The 5476-nt window shown below is 37.8% G+C and overlaps 1 protein-coding gene across 1 annotated transcript in view; it reads left to right on the top strand.

Annotated features, from left to right (window-relative positions):
- Positions 1-226: 226 nt before the first annotated feature.
- The window catches only part of LOC107654360 (kelch domain-containing protein 8A-like), a 21317-nt gene continuing 16067 nt past the window's right edge, over positions 227-5476 (top strand). The window contains exon 1 of the mRNA XM_016441403.1: positions 227-304. The gene's annotated coding sequence lies outside the window, so the exon portion shown is untranslated. The remainder of the gene's footprint in view (positions 305-5476) is intronic.

The following is a 5476-nucleotide window of genomic DNA, read 5'->3' as shown; positions in this document are numbered from 1 at the left end:
TGAGCATTTCTGAAATGAATGTCAGAATGACGAATATGATGAAGGGCTGCGTTGAATATTTCATGTATGACCCATATGAGGGAACGAGAGAGGGAGAGAGCAGCAGAGATGCTGAGACGCTGAGCGGGCTTCGGCGGAGCCTGAACTGCTGCTGCTGATGCGGGGCGGCTGACAGACACACAGAGGCAGAGGGAGGGAGGGAGGGTCTATTCCACGCGTGGATTATTATTGCTCTGCATCGCGCTCTATCCATAAGGGAAGCAGCTGAGGAGAATCGGAAGAAACCGAAGCCCAGACCCGAAAAGTAAGTGATTCATTTCCAAGCCTCTGTGCTTTGATGTGATGCATGTACAGTATAGTGAGGTGATCAGTGTTTTCACTGTTTACACTTGACAGCGAGTTACACTTTATATCGCAGTCATACTGTATATTTACTGTAGGCTACATGTACAGTATGACTAATCGAACTACTGTACTTTGTTATCCATTGTGTCTGTTTTCTGCAGTTAATGCAGCTTATACTGTTTACACACAACTTAACTGTGTGGATAATGTCTAAGTGTTATGGTTTAGGCTTTTGTAAGAAACGTAAGATTAAAGTTTGTTAATCTCCCGTTCACTTTTACTTTTTTTTTTTTTTTTTTTAATGTTCGCTGCTGTGATGGCGTCATCGTTGTATTTGCATACTAAATCACAATTGGTCTTCTTTCCTGCATTTATTTGCAAGCATTGTGACTGTTCTTATTTTCTTTATTAAATCGAATGTGATTTTTTTTTTTTTTTTTAGTTTCTGTGCTACAAATGACAACAAACATTACTGCAAAAATTCGAAATTGCATACTCTCAAGTAGGTACTTCTTTTGATTAAGTACTTCACAACCATTAAAAAAGTACAGGTTCCTCAGATTTTGCATACTTTTGCACTATTCTATGCTTTTTTTAAATTTTAAACTATTTATGCTTAAATAGTGTAAGTAGTGCATTCAGACTGCAATAAGGAATGACAAAATTACCTTATAAAGCCCATCCACTACACAGTTGAGTACATAGTGCCTAGTTACATAGTGTATAGTGCGTCATTTGGGACACAATTTATGTTCTAGTCTAAATGTAGTCCAGGCATACTACTGTACATTCGTCATGTTGACACATGACACATGACATGTGACCTACCAGCATCAGTTGTGTCGCTTCTCCCGTGGCTTCTTGGGATAGTAAATGTCCACTGGAGTAGTAGGTCATTATTGTACTACAGTATATAGTAGGGAAGTATGCATATTTGGATGAGTTTCCAAACAGATGGTTCCATCCCAAACTCTCACAATTTGTTGTGCTAATGTTGTTGTATCTACTAAATAAACATATTTCGATTCCATTGGGGGTCAATAGTGTCACAGACATGAAACTTGGCTTCATTTTTGATCTGGAATTGACTAGATTGTGAAAAGTTTTATGTCAGAATAGGGTGGAGGTGGAGAGGGGCTGAAAAGTGAGAGGGCTTTGCAACTTAGCCTAATTCAAAAATGAAAGTCGTTTCAGAGGCAGTGCAAGTTATTACATTTAGAGAAAAAGATTACATTTGTCAAACTCCAAGTCCCCAATTTATGTTTAAATTTTAAATTTAAGTTCCAACTCCAAGTCCCAAATTTATGTTCTAAAATGTTTTTCCAAGCCATACATCTTGGTTGAGAGAAGACAGATTTTTTTATTTTATTTATTTTTTAAGTTATTTAAAAGTTAGCATAACATTACTGGTGACTCAATGTGTAATTTTCGCTAAATACAAAAAATCTAAAATAAAAACATATTTTTTTAATTGTAATGCTGATACCATCAAAAGGATGTTCTGCTAAGATTTATTCCTAAGATTTACCAGTGTTTACGCAACGTTAGTCACCGTTGTCGGAGTGCCTCCTCTTACCACATTTGAAGCCCTTTTTGCATACTTAACTATTTAAAGCTGCAGTCCGTAACATTTTTTGTGTTCAAAATTTACAAAATTAATATAATAAGCGAGTACATCATGAATCCATTTTCCAAACCATGTTTTTGGCTTATCCTGAATCACTACGGTATGTACATCTACAATAAGTTTTTATATTCTGACTATTTCTGACTGGTACTGGTGGAATCGCTGCGGAGTAGCCCAGTACATGCATGATTCGTCATAGACATAAACAGAGAGAAGTAGCTCTGGCTACAATGTTCTTCCGCAAGACACACACAGTTCTGTTTATTAACCGCCAGAGCGCCAAAAGTTACGGACTGCAGCTTTAAAATAATAATTGTGCACAATAAGACCAAGAACATGCATTCAGAACGTAAATTCATTTTGGTTTTACTTTGACCTTAAGGTAACTTTTGACAGCGTACCTGTGAATGCCAGGCGGGCTACAGTAACTGAATTGGACGTTAATAGGTGAAATGGAAAATAGAGCAGTACTAGTAGGCTACTTTTGCTTGAGATCTCTCACCCTTTGGTAATGATGTCACACCTTCATTCACGACGACAAGACTTTAAGTATGGATCGCATTCGTCTACCTGAAAGGTCACAGCCTTTGCGAGCAGTCAGTCAGCCTTCTCATTTGAATGCAGCGGATAATGTGTATTAAAGGTTAGAGCACTTTGACTCGCAGCTCTCTCGCAGGGCATTTTCAAAAAGGGGAATATTTGCTCTGCAAGCTTTTCCCCCAAAGCTCAGACTAGCCAATTTCTGAAGACTGTTTCAGCCTGCTTTAAACCTGCGACTACATAATGTCCATCCACTCCAAATATTAACTGTCTGCAGCAATGACAGCCTGCCAAGTTTTCAGAGTCGAGCTTCAGTGATTTCTCGCTGTACTGGTGTCTTTAAACACCGCGGGGGAATAGCCGGTCTGCTGATTAAGGATCCGTGGCCTTGGACTCATTCATATTGTAGGAAGGTATTTCCATAGCAATTAGCTATGAGACATTTTGGCTCTCGCTTTAAAGAAATACATCCCCAGCTCCCAGTTGTAATCTTCCTGCTGAATCCTCACTCGGACCAGTCTCATCCACATTATTATCCCACTGCATTTATATTCAAATGGCACACTGAAGGCCTTCATAATTGAATCTAATCCACTCGGTTTGATCAAAGGCCTTTTACAGGAGTCATAGTTTAATTTGTTGAATCAATAGAGCAGCTATGGTTTTGTTCATGGCTGACCTAGATTTCTCTGGGTTTTATTACATCGCCTAAATTAGCCGGCTTTTTTGGGAAAGCGTGTTGCAGGGAGTTTCGAATATAAAATCGTCACGGAAAGACAAACGCGTTTTATGTAATCCTCCAGGGAACGGCGACGGCAGAATTGCATTATGTTCTGTATCATGCGCTCGTGCGCTGAATTCAGTGTTGCTATGGAAATGATCTGCTCTGCTACAGTTGACATTGGCCAGACAATGAGCACAAAGGATTAAGAAAGCAGCAGATGAATAAAGAAGAGGTCAGGTATAGTATTCTCCCATTTAGCTCTGTTATATCATGATCCTTTGATACTAGGCATGGGAGGTGGGAGCAAAATTATATTGCAGGATGAGCTGTTTTATATCAGGATGATGTTATGTCACAATATAGATTTTGTTTGTTTTTGCTTCTTGCTGGACATTTTACGAAAAAGCTTTATATATGAAATAACCATGTGGTGATGCCTATTTTGCGGTATTGCAGTGAGATAAATACTTTACAAATGAGAAGAGCTTCCTCTCTAATGGTTTTTTTTTTTTTTTTTTTTTTTTTTTGGAACTTTGTGGTGAAAATTGAAAAGATTCACATTATGTAATGCTTTAAACTGTACTAATTGTAAGAGCCTTGTTTGTAAGAGCCTTAAGATGTGCTTTTAAATCTTGTGCATTTAATGAGTATGATATATTTAAATATTTCTGAAAACTTTGTAATTTAGGTTTCTATTATATATCTTTATGATAGTGACATCATTCTGTGAAGGAATGTAAATTTTTGACGTACTCTCTAAAAAAGTGAGTGAAAATAGGGCCTAATGTACTTTTTTAATATGAAGGAAATTTCCATTTCCATTTTTCACAGGTGTTTTGAATTACATATTTTGAATTACGCGTTGTGTTATGTTGTGTTTTAGAGTTAAAGGTAATATTAGAGGTAGGCGATATGACCAAAATCTAATATCACAATATGTGTAATTTTGCTTCATGGTAACAGTATAGTTATTTTTGGTTTAAATAACGTCTTTATGATATTAACATTTTTGATACCATAGAAATTTCATAATTCTTGTCACCAGTGTCAATATCACAGAAAACTAAAAAAATAAAAAATAAAATAAGCTCACTGAAGACAAGTAAACAGTCAGCGATTAAGATTACAAGCAACAGGACAAAAAATGTATTGCTTCCATTGTCCTCATTTGTAAGTCGCTTTGTATAAAAGTGTCTGCTAAATGACTAAATGTAAATTAAAAAAAAAAACTACAGTAGAACAAATACCTAAGAAATGCTACATACACTGTATAAAGTAATCAGATGTATAAAAACACTGTATTCTTCATTGTGCATTTCTTCTTATTAAAGTTACAAAAGGGATTTAGTCAAGAGCAGTGAGAGATTTTCTCTCTTTTGTTGTTTGATTAACATGAACGACAGATGCAAATATTAGACTGCTGCGAATATTAGGAATATTAGACTGCTGTCACTTTAAGAGCTGCCCGGATCCAATATACTGTTACACATGTGTTTTCTGTCTCAGCTGTTTGTTTTCACTTAAAGGGGTCATATGATGTGTATTTTGTGTATTTAGTGTAATGAAATGTGTTTATGCGGTTTAAGGTTCAAAAAACACATTATTTTCCACATACTGTACATTATTGTTTCTCCTCTATGCCCCGCCTTTCTGAAACGCGTCGATTTTTACAAAGCTCATCGGTCTGAAAAGCGAGGTGTGCTCTGATTGGCCAGCTATCCAGTGCGTTGTGATTGGCCGAATACCTCAAACGTGTGACGGAAATGTTACGCCCCTTACCATACTGTGATGCCCTGTCAGGCCGGAGCGTAACATAAAACCATGTCTGCATTTGTGATCAGAGAAATGACAAACAACAAGTGCTACTCTACACTGCCCAAAACTCGCGTTTGAATCATCAGTGGCAAATTCTTTAAATATAAAAAACGTACTTACAGTCTGTGAGTCAGGACAGCCGGCATTGTAGTCTACTCTCCCAGGATCAGGAAACAGTCCTCCATAAAATGTGCTGCACACATCTGAATATTTGGGTTGAAGTGTTCTGGAACAGTGTTGTAAATACAACTTAACCACTGATTTCTAGTCGTGTCCTCTTTTGGAAGGCCAAACAAAGTAGTTTCACTTTCACAACGAAACACAGCGTCACACACGGTGGCGGCCTAGAGTGAGCAGAGGCCGGCGGCTAGAGTGCGGAACGGCCGGCGGGCTGAGTGAGAGGAGGCTGGTGAGCTTGAGAACGG

The sequence above is a fragment of the Sinocyclocheilus anshuiensis genome, unplaced genomic scaffold, assembly GCF_001515605.1.
Source record: "Sinocyclocheilus anshuiensis isolate Anshui unplaced genomic scaffold, SAMN03320099.WGS_v1.1 scaffold623, whole genome shotgun sequence".
NCBI classification, from domain to species: Eukaryota; Metazoa; Chordata; class Actinopteri; order Cypriniformes; family Cyprinidae; genus Sinocyclocheilus; species Sinocyclocheilus anshuiensis.
The sequence above is the reverse complement of the archived record's forward strand: the minus strand, read 5'-3'. Positions and strand labels throughout refer to the sequence as shown.